Below are 14,647 nucleotides of genomic sequence, written 5' to 3' on the forward strand. Positions count from 1 at the left end.
AGCGCGTGTCGGACTTCCAACCTGAGTCAGACGGGGCAACCAAGGATGGAGGCCCCCAGATGGGCACTGGGGAACGTCTCCCACCAGTCCCGAGTGGCTGTCTTCTAGCGCGTCCGCCAAGACCGTGCCACTTACAGAACAGACCAATACAGATTACAGATTACGGATTTCGCGAAATTTCAGGGAGACAGACAGAGACAAAGACAGAGACAGTGACAAAGCCGGCTTACCTACAGATTAAGATCCGTTGACTTGGGGGTCTGGTGGGCTTGGGGGAAATCCCGGACGAGCCCCCATTTGTTATGCCCAGACCGTTTATTCCCCGAAGAAGACCACCAGAGTCCAGAGTCAAAGCTAAGCAGCAAGGATCTTTATTACAGGTTCGAACCTGGAGCTCTCACTTGCTCGTGAAACGAGACGGGCAGGAGAGCTCCCCTACTGAGCTCCGAACAATGTTATATAGTCTAAGGAAAGTAGGCATAGAATCATTATACAAATTAGAGGTATGATTGGCTGGATTTTGAACAAAGCGATTTGGCAAACTATGATTGGTTCCCGCCATTTCTGATATTTCAGTACAACCCTTGAGGCGGAAGAGCAGTTTTACACAAAGGCAGTTAATTATATTGCATCAGGTTGCACGACCAGTTTATGGCTATCTTGCTTAAACACACCTTGTGACCTGGCTATCTTACTTAAACATTCCTTGTGACCTGGCCTCAGAAAGAGAAACATGTACTTACAGAACTTACGAAACCTCTGGTACGTGCAAAGATTAGAGAGCAGAACAAGGGTGTAGCGGGTGGGGGGCGGGTACACATCTATCTTTGTGTCCTTTCACTAGCCAGAGCTTGAATTTCTCAAGGGTTGGGATAGGGACTTGCTGCAGCCTTCAATTACAGGGAAGAAAAGGGAATCTGACACTAAATTTGGGGCAAAGGTAAAGAGGAGACTATGTAAAAGATTGAGGCCAACAGTGAGGAGGGAGGGAGCCAGGGGAGGGTATGTCAGCCTTTTCTAGAAGGCCCTAGTCATTAGCCAGAGAGGCCAAAAATAACTCCCACACTTGACCACTCTGGTTAATTTTGCTCTACCCTGCTATAGAAAAACTTCATATTCTTCAGCTAGACCAGCATTTGGTTCTGGAACCTTGGTGAAGTAGTGATGGGTATGATACTGTCCTGTTAGAAACAGGATGAGCATGACATATACTCACTCCCATGAGAACCTGGCTGAGTAACTGTTGGTTGTCTGTAGACTTGTTAGCCCAAAGACCAAGAGTAGCACAGATGACCCCACTTGACAGAAAGGCCAAATTTTATCTTCAGTTTCTTATGTCAAAGGTCAGAATAGGGACTCCTCACACTGCCTGGTTCGATACACTTTTCTTCAATAAATTAATGAGCCTGAGTAAATTAACCATCTACTCATTCTTAGTGTTTATAAATTACAACATAACTGAACTCTGACTTCATCCAGGAGTGAGTACATAACTTTAAACTTAAACTGAATATTTTATTTGAGAATGTAAAGTTTTCTGAAGATATGTGTCTGGTCTATGTTAATAGCCCCACCATCTGCTCAGTCACTCTAGACAGAACCTTTCTCTTTGATATTTACCCTTCTTTTCTCTCCCACTTTAATCCTTGGTTTAAATTCTTTAAAATCTCTTCACAACCTAGAAGAGAGATTCTCAACCTGGGGTTTACCTATTTTAGAATTAGTTGATCACTGTTTAAAAACCAAACAAACAAACAATTAAATTTCCATGGTCCTATGTATTCATCAGGGTTCTTCGGAGAAATAGACCCAACTGGATATATATAGGCATGAAGGGATTTATTATGGGAATTGACTCACATGATTATGGAGGCTGAGAATCCCCACCATATGCTGTCTGCAAGCTGAAGAACCGGAAAAGCCAGAGGTTAATTCAGTCTGAATCCAAAAGCCTGGGAGAACTAGGGCAGCCAAAAGTACAGCTCTCAGTCTAAGGCCAAGGGTCTGAGAGCCTGGGGCTACTGATGCAAGCGCCAGTGTCTGAAGGCCTGAGAACCTGGAGTTCTGATGTCTGAGGGCAGGAGAAGATGCATGTCCCACCTTTGAATAGAGAGAGAATTTGTCTTTCCTCTGACTTTTTGTTTTATGAGGGCCCTCAACAGATGGAATGATGGTCACTCACACTGGTGAAAGCTGATCTTTCTTACTTTGGTCCTCTGATATAAGTGCTAATCTCTTCAAGAAACATCGTCAAAAGCATCTCAAGATATAATGCTTTTCCAGCTATTTGGGTATTCTTTAACCTAGTCAAGTGGGCACTTGAAATTAACCCTCACACCCCACTATCTAAGCACACTGAATCAGAATTTCTGGAGCGATGGATCAGGAATCTAAGGGTCACTTCTTACGCTTCCATCTCATCTTCCTCCTCCCTTCTACCACTTGCCTCTTCACATCCTAGGTTCCAGTCTTGGAAGCCTTAGTTCTCTACTTATAATATCTATCAGCTTTTTTCTTTGTTGTGTTCTTGATGAACTCCTGCTCATCATTCAAACTTAGCAAAAATATTGTTGAGAGATGATTATAAACTCACTCCTCACATTTCCATAGAAAGGAAAGGGAGTATCCTCTGCACTTACCAGGAGGAGGCAATATTGATTAAGAACATTTTTAATCCCTCTTGTTCCATAAGGAAAATAGAGTGATACACAGCTATGAACAAGCCTGTCCCAGCTTTTATGGAAATGTTTAGTTTAGTTTAGGATCTATCTGCCTGGTATATGCATGGCTTCTGCTACCCTTTATGGATTCACACACACACAAAAAAACACATCTGGGTCAGGATCAAGGGCCTGCCTTTACAAAGCAAATCTAGAAGGCTGTCTTTCCATATCCCAGTTCTCTGAGTTCCATGAGGGAATGCATGGAAAAGCATGTGTCACAGGTCTGGTTGGTGTCACTTTGCAAATCCTATTTTACCTATTGGATGGAAGCCAAGGTCAAATATTGGGGAAGTGGAGTAGGAAGGCCAATTTTGGCCACAATTCTAAGCCATGATACAAACCTTCTTTAGCAAATAAGTTTTCAATTTATCTCTTTGTGACTTCCTCCACTCATGGGGTGTGTTACTTACCATTTAATATACTGTCTGCTATAAATGAATGACTGGCATTGGATGAATTTACTGGATGAGTAAATAAATGACAGGTGTTGATCACTTCCAATATTTCAGGGTAGCTTGAGAGAAAACACTAAGAGGGAGCTTTTTTGATTTTCCAGCTGTATTTTCTGAAAGTCATAAGCAATCTGTTAATAATACTAATCTGATATAATTGAATAAAGAAATCATCTTCTCATGCTCCCTGTTTCCTTTCCTCTTAGCATAGACCCAGTAAGCAGTTTTTTCCATAATCAAAGGACCTTAGCTATTGATAAACTGTCTCCAGTTAGCTTGCTTTACTAGAGCTTACCAGATGCTGAGTTTGCCAATTTCTTTAAATGCTACAGATACATTATATATTAATAACTTTCCTATAGCTCCAAATAAATCACCCACATTTATCACAAAACAATTACTTTCAGTAAGAACTTGGGATTGCCAAATAGAAACCAATTTTTAAAAACCTCAGTATATCAAAAATAAAGCAGAAAAATCTATTTTATGATAACATATGTATAGCACTTATTTATCCTTGACAATAGAGAATTTAAAGCAGAACCATTATGCCGCTTTGCTGTTCCCTTTTATAAATGATAAACATTCAACAAGACTTTGTGGTCTTTACTCTGTTTTGAGCATGCTTGTGGACTTTCATCTAAAAGATTATCAGAACCTAAATTTTTAGTTGAGCTGTAAACCATGACACCATTGGAACATTTCCTCTGACCCAATCCAGATAACATTCCAACATCGTGAATCACCTTGGCAGTGTTTTGACTGTTGCCTTTCTCAATCGCATTCCCAGCAGAAAGTGCTTTTATTTGACCAATTCAATCTTTTCAACTTTCACTTACCAACAATAGCTGATTGCTCTTGTCAAAAAACTATGTCATAGTAACAATGCACTAAACTCTTAACCTGCCTGGTAGCTGCATATGAAGAGCTGTTGGAATTGAAGCAATCCTGCTGTGGAATATAAATATTCAAAAAAAAAAATAGCTTTAAATAGTTGGAAAGTCATCTTGTTAGCTCTCCTTTCTCTTTCAGAAATTAATATTATCTGTTACATTTTTAGCCAAGGCATCATCTTGGGAGGGGGTTAGCTGCAAAAGTGGTAATCTACATTTCCACCATTATTTAACTATTGGTAGAGAATTTTAGACTTCACAGATTAAGAGTCCTTGTGAAATGATGAAACAAACTTTTATGCACTTTTGAAGAAGCATGGAAGATAATTTCTACTCTTAGCAACAGTATTAATTATTATGATAGGAATTTTATTTTAGTACCTAATTCTCTGGGCACTGTCTTGGGTGCATTATCTAATTTGATTCTCATAGCAACTCTGTCAAATAGGAATTATTATTTACAGATGATAAAATAATTCTGTGGAAAAAAAATCTCCTCCTTCTCATACAGCCAACAAATGGAAAGATTACAGATTAAAAGATTAAATACTGTGTTTGAATTACTACCCTTTGCCTGAACACTTTCCATAGCTATTTTTTCCTCTAAACATTTCTGGCATCAGGACTTAGATCACTCTTCCCTGTACTAAAATGCAGTAAGACTTCCAGGATTTGGAGCAAGAAAAACCTCAAGGATTAGTATATGAATGACCAAAAAGAATACTTTAGGAAAAATAGTTAGTTACCTCTGGATTTACTGAGCTTTGCATTAGATACCCTCTCCTAGTACTAGTTACTCTCAAGATGCATCCCAGTTTTCCATTTGGAAAACATAGCTTCCATAATAGTAGCCCTAGCATACTCAATGAATTTGTTGAATTGAACAGAAGTACATCCATTTTTAGCAGAGGTACTTCAGCAGATATTTTGGGGTACATTTTGTGGGGTCTATTTGTAATTCTGTATGTTACACCGTGTAGGTGGCTATCAATTCTGCTGCTTGGTAATCTTGGCCCCAAAGTTATACTATTTCTAAAACAAAAAACAAAAAACAAAACAAAAAACTTGGACCTTCTGGAGAGTACAAAGAGCAGTATCCTGGTTCTGGTTCCCCAGAAGTCGGAGAAACCAAGAAGGAAAAGAACCCTGTTGAAAGGACTGGTGCATAATCAGGTAAAAGTCATTGACAGCAGGGACTTACACATATGGATACAAGATAGGAATCCACTTACAGGAACCAGAGCCCCAAACCAGAGCCCCAAGTTCAGCAAAGGGTTGAACTTCTGAGTTATAGGATTAGGCTTCTTAAATTCTTCTAGGTTTGTGACGAGATTGGTTCCAGAGTTGTTGGATGAACAGGTAGGAGGAGTTAAGTAATCAAAGCCAAGAGTTAGAAGAGTCAGGCCAGCAAGCAGATAGCTGAGCAGAAAAGCACATGAGTGTGTATGCATCTTCTGATTCTTTGATACTGTGGGAAATAGGTCATTTACAACTGTAGGTTTAGGAACAGTATCCCCTCTCCACTTGTTTCTCCCCTTCCCAAGCTTTTTACTTTTACACATAAATATGTTGTTATCATTCAAGTTATAGGCCAAATTTAGCTCTTTTGATTAGTGTTTTTATACCTTGTTTCTCATTGAACTACAAACAACGAAGAGAACAAAATAAGGTGTTTGAAGATTTATTTCTGTAGGTGTGTGCTGGTATGTCACCCACAAATGGAATTGATTTATTGTGTTATCTAAAATTGACTTTAAAAATAAGACTCCTTTGTATTTTCATAAATTAAGGTTGTAAGCTAGGTGTTCTGAAATGTCCCTTCTTCATAGTTGTCTGTATGTCATCATATATAACAGTGGTTCTCAATCTTAGTTGCAAACTAGAAACTATTAGAGAGATTCTAGCGGAAAAGTCCCAATCCCAGGCCACACCCCAAGCCCATTATAATGAAATCACTGGGGATGGGACTCAGACAACAGTATTTTTTAAAACTCCCCAGGTGATTCCCAAATAAAGCCAAGGCTGAGTGAAATGCTTTACACAATCATAGTCATTTTCCATCAACAGCAACACATAATTTTATTTGATGTTTAATTTTGGAAGGTAGATGACACACCAGGAAAATTTCTTAAAATGAATATCTGCTTTATCACTCCTTGCAATCTAGAATTTTAACATTCACTTCTTCCTTTATTCAATAATAAACATATTCAGTAAATATTGATCAAAGACTAGATGCTGTGAAGAATGCTAAAGATACAGAGGTAAACAAACTAGAAATAACTCTGATCACACAGAATTTCAATGTAGCAGAATAGAAAAAAAACAGAGGGCGTCATCAGCTAATTTTCAAAAGATGCAAATTTTAAAATTTCCAAGCTATATTCCTGATATTGCTTAAAACCACCCATCACCAACAACCAAAAAATCTCCTTCTATCTAATACATTAAATATATTCGTATCTCCTGATGAAATTCTTCAGAAAAGAAGGTAAGGTATGATGTACCATATTCAAAACAGCAACAATCATAGACAAAAAATTAATGAAATCCCAAATCCTTTGTTAGCTGACTGTATACAATTCTATGTCCTTCGACATATTATCAGTGGATATTTAGAGATGATAAAATAGTTATTTCAGCTAAAAACTATACTAGATTGATTATAAACAGATAAGTACAGAACATAACTAAATTAGCAAATATGTTTAAAGAACTTACACTAAATACACAGGTTTTTTTTTTTTTTAGAATTATAATAAAATTGTTCTTCTTCTTTTTTTTTGAGACAGATTCTAGCCCTGTCACCCAGGCTGGAGTGCGGTGGTGCGATCTCGGCTCACTGCAACCTCCACCTCCTGAGTTCAAGCAATTCACCTGCCTCAGCCTCCCAAGTAGCTGGGATTACAAGTGCCCACCACCACGCCCAGCTAATTTTTTGTTTTTTTTTTAGTAGAAACAGGGTTTCATCATGTTGGCCAGGCTGGTCTCAAACTCCTGACCTCATGATCCACCCGCCTCGGCCTCCCAAAATGCTGGGATTACAGGCATGAGCCACTGCATCCGGCCTCTAACTGAATTTTTAAAAAAGTTTTATTATGTTTCCTGGTCAAATATCATTAGCATATAATAAAGGTATCATGTGGCATACATCTATGTCAAAATTACTGTGGGCTTTGGGGTTCCCTCGCTGGGACTAATACATAGTTGAGCTAATTAGTCTTCTATTGTTCTTTTAACAGCAAGGCCAATGAGATATTCTTATTTAGAATGGTAACATAAGAATTTTTTCTCCAGTGGTAATATTTCATAGGAGGTAGTTTTTGAACATGATATTTTAAATTGAGGTATCTTTTAATATAGTTAATTTGTAGGTAATTATAGGGCTATCTATATATATGACATACTATGAATGCTAGAACATTAATGAACAAATTATAACAAATTTCTTGTCCCTTCATTGAGCATTATCATGCTAAAAAAAACTGTAACGATTTTGATGGTTATGGCTGATGCCCTTTTGACTGTTACAATTTTAAAGATAACGTTAGTCAGCTGGAAAGCATATGTTAAAAGCGAATAGTTCAAGTGAAACAAATTCTTCTTGCTTTTGTCTCCAAGTGAACTGCACTGTGAAAGGACACAAAATGTGTACGCATTGCCTGAGAGAATTGCAGTATGAGATAAGGTGTATCTGTCGAGTAACTGAAAACCTTTTTCTACTAGCAGAAATATTAAAAAATTGGAAAACCTGTTAGTTTTTTTTTTTTTTTTTAATAAAAGTGAAGCAAGTCTTTTTTTTTTTTTTAAGTTTCTTTGTAGGAATATACATTTTTCATGTCAGTTGTCCTGGTAGATTTCCTAAAAGCTGATGCTGGGAGGCAAATATGGTATGTGAAATGAAGTGCAACTAAAGCACTTTTTAAAGAAAAATTCAAATTTGAGAAATGAAGTTATTGTTTTTATCTTATTTGAGAAATGAAGTTATTGTTTTTATTTTATCTATTAAAATTCTTAATTACAGAATGAGAGGGTTTATTGCTTCCCTCTAGCATTACTTTTCAATGAAGTTGTTTACACTGCTTTTTAATGAAGCTGTTCTAGCATTATTTGGTAACCCCTACTCCACGTTCTCCCCTTAGCTCAAAAGATTCTACTTTGTATTTTACAGATATATGTGTGTATATACATAAGTATAAATATTAGACCAGAGCATATATGTGTGTGTGTATATATACATATGTATATGTGTGTATATATACATATATGTGTATATACACACACACATATATACATATATACACATATATATATATGAACTCTGCCTCCCGGGTTCAATGTGTATACACACACACACGCATATACACACACACACATATATATAAACACACATATATTTTATATTATATATATATATATGAGTAGAGATAGGTCACTGATTTCAATTTGTTAAGAAATGTTTTCATGCAATTGAGACATCAAAATATCTGTATATAATGCCAGCTTTCACTAAAGGTCACATTGTACAGTCAAATTCTGAGAGGAAATGCACAGAATAACTTCATATATTCTCAGGTTCACACAATAGAACTTTGCTAGCTAGATTTTATATTGCTTAAGTATAAACATCTTTGATAAAAATTGTTTTTGTTTTTAGTAAAAAATGGTGTTGTCCAGGAACTTAGGGCATGTTACTTAATTTGATGATTATTAAAACAGGAATAACTGACTATTTGAAAAAAATGAATTTTGAATATCTTGATTAAAAAAAAAAAACCTTAAAAACCTTGAAGTCATTCTCTTTGTTTGAAGTTGGTAATGATGTTCTGGTTTGGGTGTTTTAAATTTTTAATACTGATTTCCAACACCTGACAGATAAATTTAATGTACCTTTCTCAATTATCTCTCCATTCACTATTCATTTTCCTCTTCCCGTTGGCCATGTTTTCTCTCTACTTTTCTTCCATCCTTTATATTCTTTCCCCCCTCCAACTACCTAAATAAAGACAAAGTTAAAACTGGCTAGGAAGAACTAGATTTCTACTTCATATTTTTCTGTAAGAGACATACTTTCTAAGTAATACATTATCTTTACTTTTTTTTTTTTTTTTTTTTTTGAGACAGAGTCTGGTTCTGTTTCCCAGGCTGGAGTGCAGTGGCGTGATCTTGGCTCACTGCATCCTCTGCCTCCTGGATTCAAGCGATTCTCCTGCCTCAGCCTCCAGATTAGCTGGGACTACAAGCACGTGCCACCACACTCAGCTAATTTTTTGTATTTTTAGTACAGACGGAGTTTCATCGTGTTAGCCAGGACGGTCTCAATCTCCTGACCTCGTGATCCGCCTGCCTCAGCCTTCCAAAGTGCTAAGATTACAGGCGTGAGCCACCGCACCCGGCCACTATCTTAAATCTAGAGAAGAACTGATCCATTTATGTTTGAGGATGAAGTCCACATATATAGGTTTGTTTTGCTCCTTTGGAATATTGAAAAAAAGAACTTACAATTTCTTTAGATCATAAGTACATGTTTCAAATGATTACACGTGTGATGGTATAAAACTTAATTTATAAAATTCACTTTCTAGCCACTAGAAAACTAACTCAGAACAGTTTTCCCATTCTTAGTAGATTAGTTCCACTGCCATTTTTGTGCAAGATGACATACAATCAGTAAAGAGAAAAAATTATGTAATTTTTTGACTTATATTTCTCCAAATGGTAGAAACTTTTTACCATTATAGATTCAAACAATTTAATAGAGCACATATTGTAGTTTATGTAGTTCCTTGAATTCTTAAGCATGACTTATATAATCACAGGTGGTATGTTAATGCGAATTTTTGATTCATTTTTTCAAGAAAGCAGCTAGGACCACAAAATAATTTTATAGTTTGTCTCTTGATACCTCTTATTAGCTGTCTTTATTTCATCAAAATCAGCCAACTCCTTCAAAATAAAATATAAACAGAAAATGTGACGTGTCAAATATTAGACATTCCAGCAGAGAATGAATCTTTTTTAATTTGAACAAGGAATTAAACAATGTCAACTAATAAATTAGAGTTCACCTTTCATTAAAAATAAATCAGCTAGAATAATTTGACAAATTGCATACTGATAATTATGTTATATGTTAACGTAGGAAGAGAGATAAAACTTACTATCTCTAAAGCATTCATGCAAATCTCGAAAGTTGCTCTCACATCTGGCCATCAGCACTCAATGTCAACTTCCCACTAGACTCCCACTAAAAAACTCCCACTATAAAAACATGAGTTCCGTTGCCAAAAAGTGACAAAAACATTTGCAATAACATTCGATTGGTGCTCTTATGCAATAATCCACAGAAATTCATAATGATAAGGCACACTGTATCATGCAAATTGTATTAATCGCTCCAGATTGCCTTGATGTTCCCTTTTCCCTACCATTTTGACTCCACCTGAAGCAGCCAACAAGTCATTGGTCTTGAGAGTGGCAGGCCCTCTCTCTAGGCCACTTCTTTGCAACCAGGCAGACCAGTCACATACCTAGACTTTTGGTCTCCCTGCCACTCCTGGACCCAAATAAAATACATACTTTAGGTGATAGGATTTGGCATCCTGAACAGCTATCAAAGGATTCAGATGACGCAACCTGGAAGTGTGATAGGGGTAACTCTCTCATGAGTAAACTGTGTCCCCTGGGAAGCAAGAGACAAGAAAAGGCATGCAAATAAATTCCACCTTCTTCCTCTATCACATGCACTGCTCCAAGAATGTTTCCTCGTACAGTCCTCCTGATACTTTCAAAATGTCTGGCAGAGATACCCGCAGAGGGACCTGTGGAGGGACTCCAGTGTGAAGCAGTAGCTGACGCTGCAATGCATCACTTTGCATTTTGCATTCTTCTTCACCTAACTTTTTTATACCTCACTCTAGCTGTCCTGGGTCGATACAGTCTAAATAGTCCTTGTCTCAAGCTCTAATTTTTCAGGAATCTGGTATCAAACACACATGAATCTGGACTGAGAAAAACACAATCATTCACTCCTAATTAGATACTCTTGTCTTCATGTAATAAAGCATAAAAAGAAAAAAAAAAACAGGTATACCTACATCCATATTCAAATTTTCAGAAAATGTATTCACTGGATAAACAGGCAAATGTTCTGCTTACATGGCAAGTAAACAGAATTAGTATCCACTTTGACTATACATCTTCCAGAGAGAGAGAGGAAGAGAGATAGCAAAGCCATGAAGATGCCTGGGCAGAAGTGGCAGTGGGTAAGAGAGTGAGAAGTGCTGTCAGCAGCACATGATATTGAAGATGAATAATCAACATAAGTAAACCTGTAAAGATGTAAGAGAAAACATGAATAACTCTGAAAGAAGAGCATGTTGGAAATTCTGAGTTTTCATGTATACCTTATTTTCAGAATGACAGAAACCAGAGAGTATGAATACTAAAAGATTTCATCTCACAAGATAATTTATTTGAAAGTTCTTGGAAAGAAAGTCAGACTGTGAACTGAGCACACAAATTTGCTCCTGAGGTGTAGCTTGAAGAAGGATATTTGCCACAGAAGAAGAAAATAAGACATAAAACAATTCACACTATATCTGATAGGAGACATTGAATTTGAATATAGCACACCATTTTAGGAGATATCTTAAAAGAAAGAAATCCCAGTAATGTGAACTGAAGAAAGAGATAATGAGAATGGCATTTGAAGACTTACATGCAGAAAATACCTCTAAATATTATCTAATAAATGATTGAGAAGAGAATTTCAAAAAAAATTCAGCATCTGCAATAGATTACAAGGAGCCATGGCATTTGTGAACAGCAGTTACAGGATTCATAAAGAAAAATATGAATAATATTAAAAGGCAACAGGATGAGAGGGAAAGATAAGATGTGATAAGGAAGAATTGCAAGAAATTAAAATGTAATAGCAGTTCTGAACAGAAGTGATATTGCAGAAAATTCAATCCATGATGTAAAGAATATATTTGAATAGTTCTAGTCATCAAAGGAAAGGAAAAATATATATGATAATAAGAAATAATATATGTCTGAGAACAAAACTGGAAAGCCAACATATTGATAATTCTATATCTAAAGAAGAAATTAGAACAAATGAAAAAAGATGCACTATCCAGCCATAAAAAATGAGAGCAAATCCCCCAGCCAAAGGCAGACCATGATACAGATCAAAACAGGGTCACTGTATTCCAAATCAAGCAAATGAAGATATACCTAGACTGGGCTTAATGTTCTGTGTATTAAGAATAAAAATAATTCAATTATAACTCAAGAGGAGAACAGATTACCTGCAACATAACAAAACAATATAGCATCCACTCTCCTCTACAACATTAAATTCCTGAGTATTATGAAGTAATATCTAAGAAATTTTGAGCATAAAAACAATTATAACACAGGATTTTGTAAAAAAAAAAATAAGTTGTCATTTATTAACAAAGGCAAGGGAATAATATTCTCAGATTCCAAATGCACAAAAAAGTAAAAAAACATGGCACTGAAATTATGTCAATTCACTCCAGTTGACCAAGAGATGAATAAAAATTAAAAGCTTAAAAATATTGAAGACATGGTGTATCAATTGTTAAGCTTATTTCCCATCCCTAAACCCAACTTTGTGTAATCTGCTTTGTGTTTCTGGGGCTGGTACAATGCAAATTACATGTCTTCTTTGCCAAGTGGCTCTCCCTGGCCAAGAATACCAATAGGAGGTGCCAGAGGAGACTGGAAGGCAGAACACAGAGAAATAACTTGCTTCTTTCTGTTTCCATATTGTTCCTGTCAGCACCTCTAGGAAACATTTCTTCACCTCAGAAAGCAGAGTTGGTTCCAGTTCCCAGCTTCTTTCCACATTCTCAGATCAGTCTCATTGTGCTACCTAGAAAGTCCTCCTTAAATGTCTGAATCCAACCCTTGGGGGGCATTCCTCCTCTGAGCAAATGGAGCATTAGCAGCAGTCAGAGATGCCATCTCCTTAGAGCTCTGCAGGTGCAGATATTAGCAACATTCATCTTTTGTTTTCCTGGCTTAGGGTTGGTTGCTGTTTCCTGCAGTTACTAACTCATGTTGGCTCAGTGTTTTCCTTTGCTTATTTAGTCCTCCAGTGTCTAACTGCTTTTCCTATGTTAAATTCTCTTAATTAAAATAACTAGTATGGTTTCCAAATTTCTGATTGAACTCTGACTAATATAATACATGGGATCATGTTAGAATGGGATTAGTTTATTGTATCTTTAATCTTGAATTTGGTGCTGAAAGTGCCTCAGTCAAGACCATCAAACCTCACCCCACCTTGCCAATGAGGAGGCCTCTGAGTGCTGGTCCCTGGAATGCAGATACACACATGAGCATAGGGAGCCAGATGCCTTGACTAAAACTTCCTCCAAAAAATTAATGCGCTGACTGTCTACCGAGCCCAGTTTGTGAGGAGCAGTATCCCCAAAAAGCTCTGTAGTACAGAACCTTTGTAAATAGCAATGGTTGGGCCTGAAAGATGCACACACATAGGATTTTGGTTTAGAGCCTGACTTCTGAGAAAGTCATCCTGATTCTCCTGAGAGAGAGGAGGGGGCCATTTGGTCTTAGGTTGCTTACATTGTCCTCCTTCTATCTTGGCTGAGACAGAGATTTGTTCCTCATTAGAATACACGCTTATTTTGGATATGCATTTTTTTCTTGCCCACAAAGTTTCTACAAACACTATTATCCACAGACTTATGAATGCCTTATTATTTACCACGATACAAGCAACATTGATCCTGGCCAGGGAACTCATTTCATAGCAAAATACATGTGGCAATGACTCATGTATATGGAATTCACCAGTAATTACCATAAGTTTCTTCACTCAAAAGCAACTGACTGGTTTAACAAAATGGTCTCCCAAAGATTAAATTATGGCACAAATGGGATGGTAGCACGTAACATTGCGAGAGATTGATCTTACAGGATACAGTATATACTTAGAAACAAACACCATTTGGGCTGCTGTTCTCAAGGAATAACATGAGGATCCAGGAACCAAGGGAAGTGAACACGGAAGTGGAGCTTCCCCTTATTGAACCTTAAAATATACTTGTGGAGTTTTTGCTTCTTGTTTTCCAGTTTTGAGCTCTGCTAATTTAGAGATATTAGCTTCAAATGGCAAAACACTATCTAGGAAGGGACATGGCAAAGGCATTGACTGGAAGTTGAAATTAGTAATAAGTACTAGAAGCAATTGAAGATCAAAATGATTAGATTATAAATCTGGGTTTAAAGCTAAATGTAATACAGTAATTACTCTTTAATGAAAATTCATGTTACTTGAAAATATGTAATACCTATAATCAGTACTAACAATATTAGTAATATCATCAAAGATTGAGTAGTGTGTTTATGTGGGGAGTTATTGGGAAGAGAGTAATATTTTCCTTATTAAAGAAGAAAGACCCAAACATGTTTTTGATTATGACAATCAAATAAATATATTTTAAGATACTTTTGAGAATTCTTGTATCTTTTGGAATGATTAAAATTAGGATGCATTCTCTAAAGATTGAAGAAAATTTAG

Source organism: Macaca fascicularis, chromosome 3 (assembly GCF_037993035.2).
Source record: "Macaca fascicularis isolate 582-1 chromosome 3, T2T-MFA8v1.1".
Lineage (NCBI taxonomy): Eukaryota > Metazoa > Chordata > Mammalia > Primates > Cercopithecidae > Macaca > Macaca fascicularis.